The sequence below is a fragment of the Gobio gobio genome (genome assembly GCF_949357685.1).
Source record: "Gobio gobio genome assembly, chromosome: 17".
NCBI classification, from domain to species: domain Eukaryota; kingdom Metazoa; phylum Chordata; class Actinopteri; order Cypriniformes; family Gobionidae; genus Gobio; species Gobio gobio.
This window is the reverse complement of record NC_137110.1, coordinates 12,250,502-12,274,384: the sequence shown is the minus strand read 5'-3', so window position 1 is coordinate 12,274,384 and position 23,883 is coordinate 12,250,502. Positions and strand designations below refer to the sequence as shown.

The following is a 23,883-nucleotide window of genomic DNA, read 5'->3' as shown; positions in this document are numbered from 1 at the left end:
TTTCGATGCTCAAATAGTGAATATTTTTGTCAAATATTATTTATTATCTACAGTATATTATCTGTATCTCTATATATACGTTCAAACACTATATCAAAATTGCTTATCATATACAAGTAAACAAATTGTGTTTAAAAATCAAGCACTAAAATATATAAATAAACTGAGTGACCCAAACTATATGCAACATTATTAACATTATTCACAGCATAACACACATTGAGGCTTGCATAATTTTTTATTTTTTATTTTTTTCAATTGACAGATTTTTAAGCATTTTCAGTGACTTAAGAAGCACTGACCTATTTCATTTTCCATCTTAAGTGTCACATAACTTATTAATAATTTCTTATAAAATGATGTGCACAGTCACATTATGTACATAAAACATTCTGAAGTCTATAGCTGAATGAACCCTCACCCTGATATGTTTATATATGCGCATTTTGTGAATGTGTAATCTTAGTGCTACTGAAGCATAAGAAGTGTTTAGCTTATCCCATCTCTCTTGGCTCTTGTCCTTATTAATATTTAATGTTCCCTCCCGCTTCACAACGCATCTCCAACTATATATTATGCAAACTACCACTGTTAACATTTCAAAACATTTGTACTGAACCTTATGTCCTTGTCTCTTGTCATATCCTTCAAAATCAGTGTGACATTTCACCTTAATTCCAGCCATGCTAAAGGACAATTTTCCTCTTTTCTGGCCTTAACGATATGGAGATAATATTTGGAGATGGAAGAATCTGTTTTAATAAATACAGATGAGTTATGTATAATGTTTTATTGCAGAAGAAAAGGCTGGGTTCATGCTAAGGCTACTGCTGTAAAAGGCCATGTGTAAGTGTTTTCAGAAAAACTCAGCCTCTTGTAAAATTGTTTATATCTCATTTAACACTAGAATTGGTATCGGAATTGACCAAACATGCAAAATGATCCTGTAATAATTCACAGTCCTTGAACACATGGTGGAACATTTGTGTTAATTTAGGCTGTTCAGAATGGATTACTAGTAAATTTTGCTTACTAAATACTGTGAAGTATACAAAAAAATGTGCAAATAATATGTGAAACTATGTAATATGCATACACATGCATCATCTTCTGCAACAGTATGCAAATGTACATATTACAGTATAGATACTACTGAAAAAAAAACACTGTCCACGAACAGGAAACAGAGGGATAGAACAATCAAATTACTTTAACTGTGATCTTTATCCTCTCTCATTGCGGGTAAATGGCCCACAGACACATGCCATGTGTCAGTATAAATAAACAAGACAGGCACAGCAGGGTGAGCAAATGCATGAGCAAGTCATTCAGACATGACAAGTTTGATAACAACATGCCACCTGCACTCTTTGTTCTAAATCTTATCACAATGATCCAGTCATACAAGATGTTTTGCTTTGTTTAGGAAAAAAAAACAAAAACAATTCAGCAAAATCGCCACCATTCTCAGAAAAAAAAGATAAAGACTTCATTGTGAATTGCTGATGATGTACGAAATGACAACAGCCTTAGTCACAAAATCCTGTACAGCTTTACTAGCCCCTTTGGGCAGCACTTGATTCACCTCTTGCTGGTCATTGATGATGGCATGAGAAGGTCATCGCCCTTTGTCAAGACCTTATCAAGTCCTATGCCCCACCCCAAGGCTAGTCATACCTGAAGGTCAGCTTACGGTGACAAAAGTGAGCTCCCTCTTTCTTTGAGTCATCCATATTTCAGAGTTTGAAGGCTAAAGCTAAAGTATCAACTTTCTACCTAGGCAGAGGTCATCTTCAGTAGCAGAAGTTAGAGCGTGTTCAAAGGACAGTTCTGGGAATGAATCATTTTTTACATTTTCAGACAATAATGTGAGAGGAGTGAAAGTCAACTATAATATAGTGTTTGCTAAGGTGTTCCGAATAGTGTGTTGCTTTGGTGTATGGTGTATGTTGCTATGGTGTAAGTCTTCGATTCTCTCTCGAATTGATTCTGAGCTTAGTTTTTAACAACAGATGGTACTCTAGGCTAGCTTTTAACCGCACACTTTAATGCTCACGAAGAAGAGTGCTCGTGCGTTCGGCTGAGTCTGAAAATTTACTTGCATCTCAGAATGCTTTTATGATGCGATTTTAATGTAAACAGCCTACTTCAACCTTTTTTAACTTTTTGAATGATTATTTTATAGAAGGTTCAAGTGGTGTGTAAGGAATTGGAAGCAAGCAGAGACAATATGGCAGTTTCTAAAGCATGCAGTACCGTCTGCTGTTAAGAACTAAGGTCAGAATAAATTCGAGAGAGAATTGCGATGCATTCGGAAAATCTCGGAAAACGATCCAGAATAATTTCTCGATTCGCGATGCATCGATTTATTGTCCCAGCCCTAGCCTCCTACTTCAGAGTAGGGTCTAACCCAGCACAATAGGAACTACCAGTGACCTAAGTGTACGTTATTGATTGGCCGAAAGCATGTGGAACACTGGCACTCGCATTTTTAAAAAGCAACACAATTTATAACCTATAGATTTATTTTACGAACTAACTCCGTGAACATGGAAAACAGTGATAGATGGACCATGACCAAAGTCACCAACATTTCTTCGAAGTGGCAAAGCGGAATCCAATTAAGAATTTCTGCTCATCTAGCGACAATTGGTATCAACCACAAGGCAAACACTATAATACTTTTCGTATACCGTTTATTTTCTTTCTTCTAATATTAGACTGTTAGACAGATTGTAAACTAATGAAGACAAGAATGGGAGCGCTGTGTGCTCAGGCACTGGCGTTCTCAGCGGCGTAATTTCAGAGTTCCTACAGGCAGTGCGAATGCAACAAGGAAAATGGCCCTAGGCCTAGGGGAAAATGTAGTTCTCAAGGGACCACCCTGGTAGCTAGTTCCTATAACGGAGTTACTACACCTACCGGTGCGAAAGCCCCTTATCTGATAGATCCCTATAAATTGGGTAAAACAACTGAAAATATACCAGACTTACATTGAAGGAGTTCAAAGTGAAGACCTGTTAACACCAAGAACAATAAGGATAACTATATTAGTGTCCACATGTTCTATTCATTATAAGCATCCGCTGCACATTAAAGGTGCACTGTGTAAATTTGCAACCACCCACCGCTCACCCCTCCCTTTTAAAGCGCGTAGAGAAGCTCTGGTGGCCGACACAGGACAAAGATGTCGTCGTCTGAAACAGCAGAGAGTAGCGCTCAGAGCAGTTTGTCCGTTTAGGGCTACTGTAGAAACATGACGGCGCAAAACGGTGACTTCACTGTAAGGGGACCCTCGGTGTATGTGGATAGAAATGGCTCGTTCTAAGGTAATAAAAACATAATGGTTCATTTTGTAAGGTCTTTATACACCACTCAGGGCTCGACATTAAGCCTGTTCACATGCTTCTTTGGACAAGCAAATCTGTCATTCACTTGTCCGAGTAAAAAATTAGCTTGTCCAGATTTTTTTTTTTGTTTGTAAATATAATCTATTCTGAAGCAATATTCTCACCAGTGCTCAGTCAGCTTTGACATATTTAAATATGCATTTTTGTGATATTTTTACCTTTTTACAAAGGGCATTTTTCCATAATCTCATTAAATATAGGCTATGCTTCAGCTTTCATTTTATATTTTTTAAATTTGATCTATAAATTAAATTAGAATAAGACACTATAGGCTGTTACCAGTCAAATTGAATTTGCATTAAATAATGTTATGAGATTATTTTAAAGGGGTGGGGAAACACTCAGTTTCAGTCAGTCTCATGTCAATCTTGAGTACCTATAGAGTAGCATTGCATCCTGCATATCTCCGAAAAGTCTTTATTTTTATTATAATTATAAAAGGAAGATGCGCTGTTCCGAGTCTTTCCGAAAAAAGCCGTGCGGCTGGGGGCGTATCGTGTGGGCGGAGCTAAAGAATGTCGAGCGCGCGCCGCTGTTACTGTGTTGAGTGCATCTGAAAGCTGCGTCATCCCTAAAAGCGTGAAAAAACTTTATTCAACATAAAAAATGGCTTTTAATCAGATACAGCCATACATCTATGATCCGGAATCAGACCCAGAGGCTGAAGTTGAACAGGAGCAGCAGCAAAAACGGCTAGAGCAGGACATCTCTATGTGGTATAAGTTACACTAACTATATAATATGCTTAGCGGCTTGTGTTATTTACACATTTATACTTTAATTATATCGTGTGTGTGTGTGTGTGTGTGTTTACGCGTGGTTTGTGTAGACATGATTTGTAGTAAGCGGACTGGTTTTGCGCGTCAGGCTAGTGTTTACATAGAAAGACATGGAATAGTAGCGCATTTGAATGAAGAAGCGCGCTTATTTAGTTCAACATATTTCCCCACTCTTTGTGTATTGTTGTTTGGAGTGCTTTTACAATACACAAACATACACATATAGTGGCCAGCTAAACAAATGTACACACTATACATCGCATGCTCCATTGATCAATACGTGGTCATGTTTGGGCTAACGTGTACTTGATGGGCATAGGCAAAAACAGACATTTAAAGCAGTCTTACTCACTGCCTGCGGTTCCAACGTTGGGACCTTTATCGTTGGGACCGCTCCATCCTTCAGTATTAGGCGATTTGAAAATCCGGAAAAGCAAATTCCATCCACTTTTGCCTTAACGCGGGGTTATTTGGCTACGAGCCAGCGCTTTGATGGGCGTAGCCTATTGCTTTCACGCGCTCTCTCTCTCTCGCGCGCGCGCGCTCTTCCGGTAGAATTGTCCGTACGGCCCATACAAGGAAATTCCGCCCTGTTGACGTCAAGCGGACCCATGATCGAAAAAAACTTTCCGAAACTTATGACTAACAGGAAGTACTAATTTTGGCAAAGAAATACTCCCATCAAACGTCCACCTTAGCTTTTGAAACTGTGTCCATGTTTAGCATGGGAATCCAAGTCTTTAACAGTGCAAAAAGATCAGTATGCATGAAACAGCATTTCACCCCCCCTTTAAATATTTTTGAATATACAAATAAGAAATGTTGGAAAGATGAAACTAAACCACCAGTAGGTGGCAGCAGGTGACCATCTTAATGAGTGAGTCATTGAGTCGATTCGTTCAAACGGCTGATTCATTCAAGAATTAGGCGGTCGTTTACGAATAGGTCATTGAATCTTTGATTCAACCGATTCATTCAAACGCTGAATCATTCAGTAACACGCTGTTGCTGTGAGATGTGTTACGTTTCTGTTGTGATCTTTGTTTGGAACTATTTTCGCTGCTGAAATGTAACAACAACAGTCCATATTATCTAAAATGTAAGTGACAATGTTAATTAATGAATTGTTTATGGAACTGGCGTATGAAATCAACGTCCTTATCAGTCGTGATGGTATTCAGGAAAACAACACTCTTGTTTGTGTGATGTTGCTTAACTGTGTCATTATATTTTTTACAATTATAAAAACGACACAATTTTAACTGTATATATTAACTGAGTTTCTTTGTATGAGCGGCGCTCATTTGTTTTCGATTTTCTCCTCGAGAGGCTACACGAGCCTCAACAGGACAACCTTGTTAACGTCAGTTCGTTTTATATTATTATCCACTATCGATCTCCACTTACACGAACTGAATGTAGAATCATTATTGGACTTTGGTGATTCCCTAGTAATTTTTTTTTGACGTTTTTAACTGGGATACTTGTCCGTCGAGGAAGTAAAATTCTTTTTCACTTGCCCCTTGAAAAAAATCGACTTGTCCCGGACAAGCGTTAATGTCGAGCCCTGCCACTAAAAACATAGTTATGTATAGTATATTATATTGCATTTCTGTCAATAGATTAAATATTACACATTGCACCTTTAAATAAATTGATGTGAAACAGCCACCTCGTAAAACAGTCACGTTTTCTCATGGGATCAGGTTGGAAAATCATAAGTCAGGTTACTTAAAAAAGTAATAGGACACCTCTCCTCAATAACGCTGCACAGATAAAAGCATCATCAATTTCTGTAGCATAAACAAATTACAACTAAAATCCATCCGGGTTAGAGGTTTGTTCAAATGAACAACTAATAATGCAGCATCTGTTACTGAAAAACTGTTTCTTTAAGGCTGAATAATCATTAAAAAGCAAAGGGCATGTGGTGGATTTGATTGTCACTCATGGTAATATGAAAAGCAATTCCTTAACCATCTGCTGGATGAAAAGGGCTCCTGACCTGTGTCCATTTCCCAGTTCATTGTCAGTGAGGCCTTAGGGCTGTATATTGTGCTACTAACCTAACCCACTATTTATGAAACATCATTCTGATAATGTTTACCATATTACAGGGTATTGTACTTATTCTACCCATCTCCCTTGAAAAGAACACTATCCCTTGATAAAACACAGAAACGTTGAAGAATCAGCCATGAATCCCTCCAGCGCTATCACTTATGTGGAGCAGCACCATACAGCTCTATTGATTTTCACTGTATCCAGACTGTAGGCGATGTCTATTTTTTGGTGAGGATGTTTCCATACCAAGGTCTCTTAAGAGCGAGGAAACGCACACACATACAACAGTAGTGGTAGGCGAGACAGCAGCGGATGGCCCATTATGATGAGCACTTCCTCTCTGTTTCTAGGTGGACTGATATTAATAGTCGCTCTCATTCGGGCATTGATGGAATGTAATTGAACATATGCCTGCCAGTGGAAAAGAGAAAATGAGTTATAACTATAGGGATCATTCTCGCTTTTCCCTGGAGAACAGTAGCAGGCCATCATGGAAGCTAAAGAGTCAATTATTGGAACAGAACAGCATCACATAATAAAAGCTGTAGCTGTTCTCATCTTTTCTAAGAGCCTTTAATCGAAGGTGCAATATGGATAAATAGCAATAGGTTGATAGGTCTACATTTTTATAGATTTACACCCTGAGGACAGGTGTATGGATTCCCAAACCTATAATTTAGAGCTTTGTTTTTCAGAGCTGCCGCGAGACAATTTAAAGACTCCAGTTAAGACAAAACAATGGAAAAACAAGTCAGAAATAGCTATTAAACACACGAAAGCAATGACCCACTAAAATTTTGCACACATTTTACATTTTACACTATAATGTGACAAACATTCTGATTTCCATATTAAGCTTACTGAGAAAACTGGCACCAAGTACTATTTGTCTAGTTTCATCTGTTCGACAAATGTACTTTGAGCATTTCAACATCTGAACCATCTGATGGCGTATTTACCAGCATGCCTTTCTAAGGACATGGTCAAATTGGACTGACACCAGTGTCCTTAATGCAATAAGGGCTCAATTATACAACACTGGGTCACACTTGCTCTGTAACTGAGTTGGTTTAATTGAATTGAACTGAATCCACATACCCCTCTGAGGCATTGCCAGCACCATTAAATGCAGAGGCTTTGAATTGATTTGTACTTCCAAGCTTAAAGATAACTGACAACCCATAGAGAGACACTGGCAATCAGCTCCCCAAATCTTAAGGCCAGTTTAGATAAAGCAAAAATCAAGTGTGGAAATTGTTTAAAAAAGAGCCAAAATTAACTCACATCCTTAAGTTACACTTCTGGAAGCGTCAGCCATCCGTGTGTAAGCAGGCATAGAATATTATCTTTTGTGGTCAGCCTTCCTTTGTTGTGCAACAGGAAGGTGAGCTGGTTGTCAGGTTACACATGGTGAACATACTGGATTTACAACCAGATCATATAGCAACAACGTGAGCGGTGTTAAAGGAAAGCAACTGAAATATGACATGGGTAGAAAGATATGCTTTTAAGCAACATATAGAGAGAAATGCATTGAGAGAGGGGGGATGGTGAGAGTTTAAAATGTGCTTCAATTAAGCACTCCACTCTAAAAACCTCCAGAGAGAAAAGCCTTGCTTTTAATGATAGGTGCACATTAAAAGCCTAGCTTCTATAGGGAAATCCATTAACGCTCCTTGATTGGAAAATTACTAAGTATCAGATATGGAATTTTCGATATCAGTTAATAGCTTAAAGGAATTGGGGAAACTGACCACATTTTAATGCTCCCTAATTTTAGTAGGCAAAGGTGTGCATATGATTTTATAAAAATAAAAACAGCTTAAAAAATAAAAACCACTGTGGCACAAAACCACATGCACAAAACAAAAAGTCCTTGCTTTTAACAATACAACCAGTGTATCCCTTAAATTGTATCCCTTAAATCCTAAATTGGGATTTAGCTGAATAACATTACCTGCTCCCAAAACAAGCCCTAACAATAAAAGAAAGCATTTCTTATCCTTAAATTTGGACTGAAGTGCGTCACCGTCCTCCTCATACACTATCAGGATGTCACATGTTTCTGTCTCCTATTGTTTGTCTTTCTCAGGAAGCAGGAAGTTCAGAATCAGCGTCTACATGAACGGTGAGGAAAATGGGCTCCTGTCTTCCTTGGTCTTTTAAAATGAGCCAGGGTTTCTAATCAACAGCTCTCACATGTGTCAACAACAGGAAACAATTATACACATGTTCTCACTACAGGTAGTCCCTTGAGTATCATTGTTCAAGGTTTGAGCAAGGCATGAAAACTTATATTTGTGGAAAAATACGAGTCTCTGAATCAACTAATAACGTTACGAGGTTATCAAGTAAAACAGTGTTTTGCATTCAGCCATTGAGGGCTCGTTTAAGAGGAGTCAGGTGCTCCTGGCAACACTATTATCTATATTTCACCACCAAAACACTTTCAGCAAAGTTCGAATCTTAGCTGTCTTGCTGCACGATCCTAGAGAAAGAAGTATTTCGTTTATGTATATCACATTTAGCCCGCATGAGGTGAAGTTTCTGACATCTGTCAACCTTTACGTAGCCTACGGTCGTCATATCAAACATACTGTATATCAAAGAAACTCAACTTCTTATCCTCAAGTTGTTATAATATTATATAGCCATTATCCCTAAAGCACAAAAAGGGGAAAAACATGCAGAACGCGCAGACCTTTCAATAACAAGCGCAACTCACCTCTCTTTATTGTTGTGTTCAAGCCCCAGGTTTGGGAAAATCTTTTGTCTTTTTTGGCACCGGAGGCTAAAATGACTCTGTTGTCTCCGTGATCTCGCGTCCAAAGTCATGAACACAAAAGGATAAACCGATGGGCAAAATACAGGCAGCCGGTGATACAGTTCATGTCAGCTTTGTGAGGACACAGGCTCTGTCGGTAGAGTGCCGTCCGTTTACTCATTTACCCCTCCTCCGCCCCTATCTGCTCCCTACAGTCGGTCCAGCCTGAGCAGACGAATTTCCCTCTGCCGTTACCATGGTGATACAAACGCCATTGACGCGCGCGCGGGATGAACCTACAGTGCCTGCATAAAATAAAATGATTATAAAAAAATTACAGTGTAAAAATAAATTATTTTAAAGTTCTTTGTCATGAGCAACAATCCAGTGCTACCATATCATACAGTTATATTTGTTATATCAACTTTATATAGAAAAGTATTTTTCTTCTGTGGCATCAGAAAATGTAAATCACAATTTACATTTATCTGACTTTGTGGCTTAGTCCAAAGAACACAAATAATGTAATATTTCTTCGCTATTGTTGTGACATATATCCGAGTGAAATGGCTTCTCTAACCTGATTTTTTTCCAGGAATTGATTGGATGTTATGGTTGGGATTTCGTAAGTGACAGGTTGTCCCGCCCTCGTACTGGAGAACACGTCATCAGAGAAGAGATGTCGAGATGTCGGGAAGTTATTTTGATTAAAGATTATTGGGCACAGCACATTCATTTTTTTTTTAAATCAATGATTACGAATAAATAATTTAATTAGCCTACTTTAATTATTTAATACTGCAATATTCCATAAAAATAAGAATGCTCCATTTTGATTTCATGGTGACTTTAAACCTTTTCTGGACTTGCTATATCTTATGTTGATATAGATAGAAAAGGAGGAGTGCGAGATTGCCACCTTGTCCAGCTCTATGATTTCACACTTGGACAGTCAGCACTGTTATGCCTGCTCACTCTCCCATATCCATTTTGATTCTGTTGATTATCCAGTAAGATGGATTAATGAGTTCTACGGGCTTGTCACTGGAGAAAAGTTCAACTTTTCACCTCAGCGAATGAGTGGACATTTTCACAACACGCATTTGTTAAGACCTATGAGGACATTTTGATTGAAGTCAAAAGTGTAACTGCATGTGGGCCTTTCTTATCGAATCAAAAATAAGATTTTCCCCCCCAATAAACATCAGTGACAAATTGTACCTACACCAAGAACACAGTGTATCAAATATAGTTATAGTCTATGCTACCAATCCTCATACTACTGTACATTCTAATTCAATCTGTTTACAAAAATGTGAGGTGTGGTATGTGTAGAGGCTTCCCACTTTAAAATGTCTTTTTATGTCCTAAAAGGCATAAACCAAGAAGCCGGAAAAGCACAGGGAGCATAGTCTGTAAAAAAAAAAAAAAAAAGGAGCAAGAGAGAGTGAGAGGACTTGTGAAACAGGGAGGGAGAGGGATGGGGAAGGAAGGGAGTGTCAGTGCTCAAAACAATAGAAAAGCTCCCAAAAAAAGAAACAATAGGCCTAGGCTACTGCAGGAAAATGGAAAAGAAAAAAGAAATTGTGGCTTTTGAAAAATACATTATAACATGATGGACTTTGCAGGCATTGGTTTCACATGTAATTAACTCTTTTGGCTTTGTTCTGTTACCGTTATTGTCCTATTATGAAATGAAATAAAATGCATATTTTCTTTTCTTGATTCCTTCTGAAATACATCATTCAAATATGTTCATGGATTCACATGTTTGTTAATTAACCAGAAGAAAGGCTGTTGAAATGGATGAAATGCTATGTTCGGTGCATACATGAAGATATTCACAAATTGTGTTCTGGTCCCCTATAATAAAAATAAAAAGAATAAAAAGAGAATAAAAAAAGAGAATAAAAAGATAAACACAATGGCTCTCTGCTCCTATTTCCTCATAATACGCTATTGTTTACTGCCATCTAGTGGATAAAACATATATTGACTGGTCAGGCAGAAATGTTTAGCACCATCTACTGGAGAAACATTCAATCAAAGACTGAAAGGGACTTTTTATTCAACTTACTGTAATGTTATGTTGTGTCAGTTTAGAAATAGCAATGTTATTGTTAGTTATGAAGGACGAAACCTGCAAAAACAATAAATAGCTACATGCCAATAAACAAACTAATTATTACATCCACAAAATTCTACATACATAAATGTGCAAATGAATACATGAATAATAATGTATCTGAATGTAGCTCGGTATTTATTTTTCCTTAGCACAATATGCTAATGAGGAGGATGTCAATCAAACATCAGAAGGCGCTCACCTTTGACTGATGGATGTTGACGCCCTCCTCATTAGCATTAGGCCAAGGAAAAATAAATACCGAGTCGCATTCCAAAAATAATAAACGGTTAAAAGGGAAAAAAGGACAACAGGAATATGTGGATTTATGTATTTATTTATGTATTGATTTGCATATGTATTTATGTATTGGTTCGTCCTCCATACATGCGCACTACGACAAGCACGTCCATTCCATTGAGCAACGACAAATGCATTTTTGGATTCTTTTGGGTTTTAGAAGTTGAATGTCTTCAATGAAGAACATCACGGACATAATTGTGTCAAGGCAAGTTTGTTATTAAGCTAACCACAATTGTTTTAAATAATGAGCTAATTAGTTTAAATTATTAGATAAATGACAAAAAGCCACATTACATATATTAAATTAAAAGTCATGAAAACTCATATACTAAGTGTTTGTTGTTGCAGCTACTGTCAGCTTCCTTTAGGCCGCTGTTGGACAAGTGTGCGGGGGGGTCAGATTCTAACAAAAAACGGTTGTTTTGATGAAGGAAAAGTCATTTTCCGTCTGCTTTTTTCAAAATCTTACTCGGCTTGGATTCTCAAATCATTACCATAGGCCATGTTGTGATGGTCTACCAAGATACCAAGTGTGAGTCTATCTATCTCTACCATAAAAGGATGGAATTTAAGTTGTTCTTTATATATTTAAATTACCTTTCCTTATATGTTGTCAGTCTGTGACAAAATATGCTCTGTTATACAGTGTTTAGTAGCAGACAATATACAACAGTTCCTTTGCGACAAATGACCCATTCCCCACCTCAGTAATGTGTGATGTGAGCTCAAAGTTAAAATAATAAATTCCTCTATTGATTAACAATTCTATTTTTTTTGTTTTTGTTTATTTCTGTCTATTCATGCTGCTTTTGAATGTCCTTCCTTTGTAGACAGAAGCAGTCCATGTCACTCTGGCTACTGTGGAACTTTGGAGAGTCTGGAGATGATGGGGTGGAGCAGGTGGCCATCTGCCAGACACAAGAGCAGCTATATATATAATGTGCAAGTAAGTGATTTCCTGTGTAGAACTGGTCATGTTTGGTAACAAATATAAATATATGTAAATCAGAACCAAAATTAGAATGAAAAAACAATTTTTAGGTAACACTTTATTTTACAGTGTCATTGTTACACGTTACATGTAGTAACTATAGTAATAACTGTATATTATGCATAATTACATGCAACTAATCCAAAACAAATCCTAATCTTAACCCTATAGTAAATCCATGTTGTTACTTAAAGGGATTGTTCACACACACAAAAAAAAATTATATCATCATTTACTCGCCCTCTAGTTGTTCCAAACCTGTATGAATTTCTTTCTTCTGTTGAACACAAGGGAATATATTTGGAAGAATTTTTGTAACCAAGCAGATCTCAGCAGCCATTGACAATCATAATATTTTTTTCCTCACTATGGAAGTCAATGGCTGCTGAGATCTGCTTGGTTACAAACATTCTTCCAAATATCTTCCTTTGAGTTCAGCAGAACAAAGAAATGTAAACAGGTTTGTAACAATCTGAGTGTGACTAAATGGTGACAGAATTTTAATTTTGGGGTGAACTATTCCTTTAATATTACTCAGTAATTGTATAATTACAGTGTAACAAAGACACATTAAAATAAAGTGTAACCTAATTTCGTTCTATAGTTAGGTACACATCATCCCGAAAGGTAGACAGGAAAATAATCATTCCAATAGGATGTAGTAACTGCAATTCACTGCAATGCAAAACCTCTAACATGCACAAAAAGGTCTGTGAGCTCATTCTGTAGTGGAAGGAAGTTAAGACACGTCGCCCATCTTATTTTACAGTCCACACCAACACACCCTAGCGATCTGTTTACTGTAAGAGTGTGCGGCAGTTATGTGGTCTGCCACTTTAAATGCTGTATTTAATGGACCTGAGCTGACATGAACTAACAATGAACAGTGAACAGTTGCATTTTAATTAACTAACATTAAGAAATACTGTAAACGTTGTTAGTTAATTTTAGTTAATGTAGTTAGTAATAATCAACACTCTAGCTTTAAGCCAAACACTGACTCTAACTAAGATTATTGCAATGTCTTAAGCAATGTAAATCCACAGTTTTGATTGACACAATCTCTCTTTGAGGTGATTGTGCAAGCAGCTTGGAAGTGCGGCTCTCTTCAGCTTGAAAAGGTACAATTTCATTTGAGAGGTATTTTCCTCAAGGCTACTTGTGACATATATGAACCCAATAGCCCCTGTAGCTCACATGGTTTTCAGGTGTTTCTGTGCTGTCTATGTCTCTCTGGATGGATGAGTGAACGTTTTGTAACATTAGGTTGGGTTGCTGATGAGACATGTTCCTTATAGCCCTCAAGAGAGATGCATTCATTAATCATGTAAGAAAAGTGGATAAGTTCTCATATCATACATAGATTATCATCACTTGTCACTTTGATTTTACATGTCAGTAGCTTTGTGAAAATTTCTCGCTTAAAAAAAGTAAAATTGACAGCTGTAATTCCAGAAATGTAATGTTAAAAAATATGATTACAATGCAGCTGGCGGTGCATGTTTAATAGTTCATAACTGATTAAAAAATAAGAAAGATTTGTATTTAAATAAAATAAAAAACAAACATGATGCCTCAGCCTAACTCAAGATCTTTTACTGTTTTACACAATAAATTATCTTATTTTTCATTTACACTCACCACATAAAAATTAAACAATATTTTACTGTGAAGGTACATACACTGATCAGGCATAACAGGTGAAGTGAATAACACTGATTCATCATGGCACTTGTTAGTGGGTGGGATATATTAGGCAGCAAGTGAACATTTTGTCCTCAAAGTTGATGTGTTAGAAGCAGGAAAAAGGGGCAAACGTAAGGATTTGAGTGAGTTTGACAAGGGCCAAATTGGGATGGCTAGACGACTGGGTCAGAGCATCTCCAAAACTGCAGCTCTTGTGTGGTGTTCCCGGTCTGCAGTGGTCAGTATCTGTCAAAAGTTGTCCAAGGAAGGAACAGTGGTGAACCGGCGACTGGGTCATGGGCGCACGTGGGGAGCGAAGGCTGGCCCGTGTGGTCAAATCAAACAGACGAGCTACTGTAGCTCAAATTGCTCAAGAAGTGAAGCTGGTTCTGATAGAAAGGTGTCAGAATACACAGTGCATTGCAGTTTGTTGCATATGGGGCTGCATAGCCTCAGACCAGTCAGGGTGCCCATGCTGACCACTGTCCACCACCTAAAGCGTCAATGGGCAGGTGAGCATCAGAACTGGACCACGGAGCAATAGAAGAAGTTGGCCTCGTCTAATGAATCACGTTTTTCTTGTCTAATGAATCACATTCTTTTACATCACGTGGATGGCCGGGTGCATGTGCGTTGCTTACCTGGGGAGCACATGGCACCAGGATGCACTATGGGAGGAAGGCAAGCTGGCCATGTTCTGCTGGGAAACCTTGGGTCCTGCCATCCATGTGGATGTTACTTTGACACGTACCACCTACCTAAGCATTTTTGCAGGCCATGTACACCCTTTCATGGAAACAGTATTCCCTGGTGGAAAGCAAAAATGCCACAAAGCAAAAACAATTTAGGAATGGTTTGAGGAGCACAACAAAGAGTTTGAGGTGTTGACTTGGCCTCCAAATTCCAAATTCAATCCAATCGAGCATCTGTGGGATGTGCTGAACAAACAAGTCCTATCCATGGAGGCCACACCTCGCAACTTAAAGGACTTAAAGGATCTGCTGCTAACATCTTGGTGCCAGATACCACAGCACACCTTCAGGGGTCTAGTGGAGTCCATGCCTCGATGGGTCAGGGCTGTTTTGGCAGCAAAAGGGGGACCAACAGAATATTAGGAAGGTGGTCATAATGTTATGCCTGATCGGTGTATATTATCTTGTTGAATATCAAATAATTATTTCCCAAAACAATTTTTTCATGTTAAATGTAATATAATTTTTTCACTTTATATGTTAAGCTTACAATTTTAATTGGTTTTTATTGTTGCATTTTGACATTGTCTGTTAAAATTACAAACATTTTTCATACTTCATGTTTAATTAAATACTGGTTTCATTATTTAACATCAGTAGATTAGGTTGCACCAACAAAAGTTTTGTAAGGGTCATATCCGTTAGAAACAGTTTGAAGTTAAAAACAGCACAAAATCACAAAATTCATAAACCATGTGGTCGTTTTGTGAATCCATGTTATGTTTCGTGCCGTGTTTTGAATTTGTTTAGTTACTCAAAGTGGTTGCAAAAGTAGAATGATCATAACTGTACTCTGCATCGAAACTTAAGATTTCAGTTGTTTTTACACTGCAGCATTCCTCTAACACAGCTTTTACTGGTACCATGCCAATGTCTGGCTTTGTAATATTTAGGGAGGAGAAACAACATGAAGCAACCTGTTACAGAAATGGGCACATTTTCTGCTTCATTTAAAGTCTGGAAACACATGTCATGCTCCATCCTTTCTGTTTCATACTCATCACAAGCACAGAGATATGTTCTTCACTGGAATTTTTCCACTCCTGAGCCATTTTTTTCCCTTAAACATGTAGTTTTGTACAGTACAGCTAGATGTGATGTAAATAGTTTGAATTGACAGGTTGTTTGGTCAGATTCCATTGGTTTTCATAACCTCTTGCCTAAACATGCAAGTACTTATGCTGCATGTGACCTAATTTCATTGAGACCAGTTTTGTAACTTTAAAAACAATGTTACATACAAAAAAAAAATCAGTGTTTGTCATTAGGTCTTTCTCTCTTGTATATTTATGTATGTTGCCCTTCCATTAGATAATTTCTTCAACGTCATCAAACTTTTCAAAACATTCAAACTTGAATTGTTGGAATTCTATTTTATACTTTATGCTGTCCATCTGAGTTTAAGACTGTTGGAGGCTTTCTTGAAAGGATGTTGACTAAAATTAAGTCACTAGTTCACACATTTTACCAAGAGAATGTTTATTGTATGTTTATATTTTTCTTAGCCAAACAGCTTAATCAATTTATATTTCAGTTAAGAATACTATGTTTCATGCCTCCACTGATGGATGCATATTTATTTTATTCAATTATGGATTTTTAGATTTAAATTTTTATTTGATCAAAAGGAATATTTTGAATGAATTATGAATCTAGACAGCACTGATCAGTCAATTACTGGGCATTTAAAGGGTTAGTTCACCCAACAATGAAAATTCTGTCATTAATGGCACACTGGGGACAAAATGTCAAAATGACAAAATGTTCAACTAAATATCCAAATAAATCTAATTATTAAACTAAATTAACTATATCAACTAAATTACTGATCTGCCCACATTGTCACTATTTGATAATTGAAATGAGCTGATGACATGACCGTTTTCCCCAGAGCGGCTGTACAGCCGAATCAAATTCTGTTGCATTATTTTCCTTTTTAACAATGTGAAGCTTCTTTGAAACAATCTGCATTGTAAAAAGCGCTATATAAATAAAGTTGACTTGACTTCACTTAATTACTTACCCTCATGTCGTTCGACACCCGTAAGACCTCTGTTCATCTTCGGAACACAAATTAATATATATTATTTTTATATAATATATGATATTTTGATAATGATATGATATTTTTGGCTCAGAAAGGCCTCCATTGACAGCAATGTAATTTGCACTCACAAGACCCATAAAAGGTACTAAAGACGTCGTTACAAAGTCCATCTCACTACAGTGGTTCTACAATAATTTTATGAAGCGACGAGAATAGTTTTTGTAAAGATAAAGTTCTTGTCTTCCGCCTGGGCCTTTGACGTGAACTCACGAAGCACCACGACGCATGCGCGTCTTGATTCAATCTGTGTTTCACTTATATTGTTCATTCAAACCATTATGTGTACTCATGTATGTGTGTGTATATGTCATTGACAGTGCAGTCATCAACCATATCTTCCCGTCTGTACTGTAGATGATGCCAGGAACAGATTCTTGAGAAGAAACAATAACCAGACCATCAAGTGCACCGAGGAACTTCATGTTAGAGCGCCCTCTACCAAATAAATTCTCAACACTGGACAATGGACTTCCCATTGAAGCACTGAAGGTGAGGCCTTCTGTAGATAAGGACTATTTTGACTCTTGTACACGTGTGACTTTTAAATTAACATTGTGTTAAGTTGTTCGTTTTTTGACATGGACGTAATGAAAAGTTGCTGTCTTGATCTTTGAGATACAATGGTGGTATATTCCACTGGATATTCAGTGATGATCCCAATTGTAGGATCTCAGCCTCCAGAGAAAATTCCATGGACTCTGTCTTCGGCTAAAGAACACTGGTTTTAAAGACTAAACTGTGTTAAATCCATAGGGGGGATTATCTGTGCTCAGTGAATTCCTCCCCTAATTTGTGCTGCGTTTCCAGACTTTTGGCGTTCAAAATGTTTAATCCTATTTGCTCCACTACACTGACGTATTTTCATTGCTTTGATTTCTGGTTGGTCTGAGTGGACTACACAAGGGGATAGTGCGAATCCCATGCACATAGACACAAAGTGGTTCCATTGGCGGCAAAAATGACCCTTCTGGCAGAAAGGAACTAGCTGAAAGGATCTGGTAAGGATTTCTAATTTGTGTGTAGATACATTAGTAGAGAATATACTAGAATAATTGTGTTATATTTTGTCAACAATGACACATGTTTTGTTTTTGTAATATTATGGTAACTATTAAGTAAATTCGATTCTGAGTTTGTGAAAATGTGAATACTAAGTAGAGTTGCAGTTTATTATTGTTTTAAACTTGGTTTATATGTAATGCCAAAAAAAAAATTGCATACACATTTTGGATGTTAGGCCATAAATTACTACATCTTAGTATTAAGTAACTTAACTTCATATTTTTTAGACTTCCTTTTATGTTTTTAAGACAATTTTTACTATTTGTACACACTAACAATCAGTAGTGTGCTTGTGTTTTCTCAATTACATGCTCATATATATATTACATGGCAGCATGGACGTCTAGGGTCAATGTGATTTTGCAGAGTAAGACATGTTCCTGGATCAACATTCCTGTCCAAAAATATAGTTCCTACCCCATAACCTAACCCTACCCATAACATATCTCTAAAATCAGATGGAAATGATTGGGGAATAACACTGATATAGAAGCACCGACCTAACCCTGGTTGTAAGCCTTAACTTCACATACTGTAACTGTAAACTCTCTCAAATCTGATTGGTTGATCCAGCAAGATCCAGGAACATATTGCACTTGGTGAAATCATGTTCATTGGACATCTAGTGGGGACAACCAGAAATGTTATCTTGGACCCAAGATACAGCTCTGGAAAAAATTAAGACATTTGAGAAATCAATGTTAAGTGGTCTCTTAATTTTTTCCCATAGCTGTATGATTATTCATTATTGTTTATGAAATAATTATTTGTTATTACTGTTACATATGATATATTTATATACACACACGTTGGGTTTTCATGTTTTATGGGGACATTCCATAGACACACACACACACACACACACACACACACACACACACACACACACACACACACACACACACACACACACACACACACACACACACACACACACACACACACACACACACACACACACACACACACACACACACACACACACACACACACACACACACACACACACACACACACACACACACACACACACACATCTAAATGGGGACAGTTCTAAATACTATAACCTAACCCTTACCTTAACATAAAACTTTCTGCACTTAAACAATAATAGTAAAAAATTAACTAAACTATTTACCATACTTTATTTATTGTTTTTTTTTTTTTTTAAATGAGGATGTCCCCAAAATAAGTTTTTTTTTTGTGAGATTTTGTCAGGTTCCTGGGTACAAATTTGTCCCCAAAATATGGTTAAATATAGGTACACGCACATACACACACAATACCCTTAAATAATAATGTTTGGCAAGAGTTTTACAGCAGATCAAGCTCTTTTGTAGGCTGTAGATTAGTCCATGTCTCCACAAGGCAGACAAACTTTTTCGTGAGGTACCAGGCAGAGCCTGCTGAAGCAGAAAAGAGAAATCATTAAGCCCAGATGGGTTTGACCAAAGATTGAGTGAACCCTTAATTAGCTGAAGTACCTCTGACCCGACCAGAAATAAGCAAAGAATCAGCTCAGATACGAAGACAAAGGCAAACACAGTTCTGCCACACACACACTCAGCGCTAATTCAAGCAAGAATGCTCATAATTAGGGCTGCCGTTCCCATTCTTCAAATAATTTGGGTGGGAAAAAAAAATCAGTCTGCTTTGAAATGGTGACAGGACAGGATCCTGTCTATGGGGTTTAACTTCATGATCAACAACGTGGAAAGCTCACAATTCACTTTGAAACTGTGAATTTTTTCTGCTCAGTTGATTTCATTACAGAAGCTTACTGTAATGTGGAAACTAAAGTCTCTGGTTTTTTTTATTGGTGTTCAAAAAGTGCTAGATAACTTCATTTGCTTCAAGAGAGTCAAGGAAGAAAATTCCATGACCATCATTTTGCTTTGTGACACAATGATCTGTTCTCATAGCTTCACGTGACTGAATGAAATGCATTAAAGCTTGTTGCATGCAGCCATTGTAATTATTGCTTCAGTCAGATAGCCCTGCAAATGTTTTCCAAAAACAGATGACTTTAAATACCATCAGATTTCAGCTCCACGTGCGAATGGCTTGCTGTTGTCTACTTGGCTCGTTGGTGGTTGGGTGACCTTTCAAACTGCGATGCTTCAGGACTCTGTCCGTGTGCATACACAACTCCAGCTTTGTGTACCAGCTCCTGAAGATGATGAGGCTCGAGGCACTGTACTCGGTCAAAACCTAGACAGCAGAAAAAGAGCTTTTGTTCTGTTTAAAAACGGGGCTGGTCTTTTTCTGATAATTAGTATGTATTGGTTTGCTGGCAGGTTTGCAGAGTTGAATCAATTGTTCGTTCGAAAGTTTTGGGGTTTGTAATGAAGCAAGATGAAACAGTTGACGACTTTTGCAAATTCATTTTTGCAGGCATTTCATAAATAAAGCCTTTAGAACATAGGCTTAGTTAAAAGCTGAAACTTTCAAACTTAAATTAAGTATCACAATAATGGCTAAAAGTTACAGACACTGCACTGAATGTCTTCTTACTTTTGCCTGTAATGAAAATATGTGGTCTTATGGAAGGCTATAACAATAGTCCACTGCAGGCAAATGATAGAAACCAAGTGTAGTTTTATTTAATCCATAACGTGAACAGAAATCCAATAAACACAGACTTGACTTGGCATGAAGAAGAGACATGGAACTCACCAACAATGGTTACAAGGACAACACTAGACAAGGGAACAAGGCAAACATGATGGCTAAATACCCCAGGACTAATGACTAAACAAGACACACCTGTGAACAATCAGGACAATGAACCAATGACAGAACTGAACTGAGAACACATGACAAAAACAACCAATGAGAACATAACACAAGAGGACAAGGGAATCACATGACAATAAAGCACATGGCAGGATCACATGACAAACAGAAACACATGACAAAACACAAAACCGTGACTCCTGACACCCAGCAAAACCAAAACTATACAAAACAGTCCAGGAGGGTGGTGGAGCGGAGGTGCTCTTGGGGGAGGGATGGTTGGATGGTGACGTGGGGCCACGAGACGGAGGGCCCTCTCTGGACTCTGTTCACGAGACGGAGCGCCCTCTCTGGACTCTGTTCACGAGACGGAGCGCCCTCTCTGAACTCTGGTCACGGGGCTGGAGTCCTCTCTGGTCACGAGACGGAGCGCCCTCTCTGGACTCTGGTCACGAGACGGAGCGCCCTCTCTGGACCCTGGTCACGAGACGGAGCGCCCTCTCTGGACTCTGGTCACGAGACGGAGCGCCCTCTCTTGATTCTGGTCACGAGACGGAGCGCCCTCTCTGGACTCTGGTGACGAGACGGAGAGCCCTCTCTGGACTCTGGTCACGAGACGGAGTGCCCTCTCTGGACTCTGGTCACGAGACGGAGCGCCCTCTCTGGACTCTGGTCACGAGACGGAGCGCCCTCTCTGGACTCTGGTCACGAGACGGAGGGCCCTCTCTGGACTCCGGTCACGAGACGGAGCGCCCTCTCTGGACTCCGGTCACGAGACGGAGCGCCCTCTCTGGACTCTGGTCACGAGACGGAGCGCCCTCTCTGGACTCTGGTCACGAGACAGAGGGCCCTCTCTGGACTCTGGTCACGAGACGGAGCGCCCTCTCTGGACTCTGGTCACGAGACAGAGCGCCCTCTCTGGACTCTGGTCACGAGACGGAGTGCCCTCTCTGGACTCTGGTCACGGGGCTGGAGTCCTCTCTGGACTCTGGTCACGAGACGGAGCGCCCTCTCTTGACTCTGGTCACGAGACGGAGCGCCCTCTCTGGATTCTTGTCACGAGACGGAGCGCCCTCTCTGGACTCTGGTCACGAGACGGAGCGCCCTCTCTGGATTCTGGTCACGAGACGGAGCACCCTCTCTGGACTCTGGTCACGAGACAGAGCGCCCTCTCTGGACTCTGGTCACGAGACGGAGCGCCCTCTCTGGACTCTGGTCACGAGACGGAGTGCCCTCTCTGGATTCTGGACACGGGCTGGAGTCCTCTCTGGACTCTGGTCACGAGACGGAGCGCCCTCTCTGGACTCTGGTCACGAGACGGAGTGCCCTCTCTGGACTCTGGTCACGAGACGGAGTGCCCTCTCTGGACTCTGGTCACGAGATGGAGCGCACTCTCTGGATTCTGGTCACGGGCTGGAGTCCTCTCTGGAATCTGGTCACGAGATGGAGCGCCCTCTCTGGACTCTGGTCACGAGACGGAGTGCACTCTCTGGATTCTGGTCACGGGCTGGAGTCCTCTCTGGAATCTGGTCACGAGACGGAGTGCCCTCTCTGGACTCTGGTCACGAGACGGAGTGCCCTCTCTGGATTCTGGACACGGGCTGGAGTCCTCTCTGGACTCTGGTCACGAGACGGAGCGCCCTCTCTGGACTCTGGTCACGAGACAGAGTGCCCTCTCTGGACTCTGGTCACGAGACAGAGTGCCCCCTCTGGACTCTGGTCACGAGACGGAGTGCCCTCTCTGGATTCTGGTCACAGGCTGGAGTCCTCTCTGGACTCTGGTCACGAGACGGAGCGCCCTCTCTGGACTCTGGTCACGAGACGGAGCGCCCTCTCTGGACTCTGGTCACGGGCTGGAGTCCTCTCTGGTCACGGGGCTGGAGTGCCCTCTCTGGACTCTGGTCACGAGACGGAGCGCCCTCTCTGAACTCTGGTCACGAGACGGAGCGCCCTCTCTGGACTCTGGTCACGGGCTGGAGTCCTCTCTGGTCACGGGGCTGGAGTGCCCTCTCTGGACTCTGGTCACGAGACGGAGTGCCCTCTCTGGACTCTGGTCACGAGACGGAGCGCCCTCTCTGGACTCTGGTCACGAGACGGAGCGCCCTCTCTGGACTCTGGTCACGAGACGGAGCGCCCTCTCTGGACTCTGGTCACGAGACGGAGCGCCCTCTCTGGACTCTGGTCCCGAGACAGAGGGCCCTCTCTGGACTCTGGTCACGAGACGGAGCGCCCTCTCTGGACTCTGGTCACGAGACGGAGCGCCCTCTCTGGACTCTGGTCACGAGACGGAGCGCCCTCTCTGGACTCTGGTCACGAGACAGAGGGTCCTCTCTGGACTCTGGTCACGAGATGGAGCGCCCTCTCTGGACTCTGGTCACGAGACGGAGCGCCCTCTCTGGACTCTGGTCACGAGACGGAGTGCCCTCTCTGGACTCTGGTCACGGGGCTGGAGTCCTCTCTGGACTCTGGTCACGAGACGGAGCGCCCTCTCTTGACTCTGGTCACGAGATGGAGCGCCCTCTCTGGATTCTTGTCATGAGACGGAGCGCCCTCTCTGGACTCTGGTCACGAGACGGAGCGCCCTCTCTGGATTCTGGTCACGAGACGGAGCACCCTCTCTGGACTCTGGTCACGAGACAGAGCGCCCTCTCTGGACTCTGGTCACGAGACGGAGCGCCCTCTCTGGACTCTGGTCACGAGACAGAGTGCCCTCTCTGGATTCTGGACACGGGCTGGAGTCCTCTCTGGACTCTGGTCACGAGACGGAGCGCCCTCTCTGGACTCTGGTCACGAGACGGAGTGCCCTCTCTGGACTCTGGTCATGAGACGGAGTGCCCTCTCTGGATTCTGGTCACGAGACGGAGCGCACTCTCTGGATTCTGGTCACGGGCTGGAGTCCTCTCTGGAATCTGGTCACGAGATGGAGCGCCCTCTCTGGACTCTGGTCACGAGACGGAGCGCACTCTCTGGATTCTGGTCACGGGCTGGAGTCCTCTCTGGAATCTGGTCACGAGACGGAGTGCCCTCTCGGGACTCTGGTCACGAGACGGAGTGCCCTCTCTGGATTCTGGACACGGGCTGGAGTCCTCTCTGGACTCTGGTCA

At 40.5% G+C, this 23,883-nt stretch overlaps 2 protein-coding genes across 6 annotated transcripts in view; one reads left to right on the top strand and one right to left on the bottom strand.

The window, feature by feature from the left end:
* Positions 1 to 9,267, bottom strand: part of frmd4ba (FERM domain containing 4Ba) — a 58,439-nt gene extending 49,172 nt beyond the window's left edge. For all 5 annotated transcript variants that reach the window (XM_079841212.1, XM_079841213.1, XM_079841215.1 and 2 more), the window contains exon 1: positions 8,979 to 9,267. The gene's annotated coding sequence lies outside the window, so the exon portion shown is untranslated. The remainder of the gene's footprint in view (positions 1 to 8,978) is intronic.
* Positions 9,268 to 12,275: 3,008 nt separating this feature from the next.
* Positions 12,276 to 23,883, top strand: part of mitfa (melanocyte inducing transcription factor a) — a 31,590-nt gene continuing 19,982 nt past the window's right edge. Inside the window, exons 1-3 of the mRNA XM_079841231.1 lie at positions 12,276 to 12,391; positions 13,510 to 13,557; positions 17,336 to 17,979. The gene's annotated coding sequence lies outside the window, so the exon portion shown is untranslated. The remainder of the gene's footprint in view (positions 12,392 to 13,509; positions 13,558 to 17,335; positions 17,980 to 23,883) is intronic.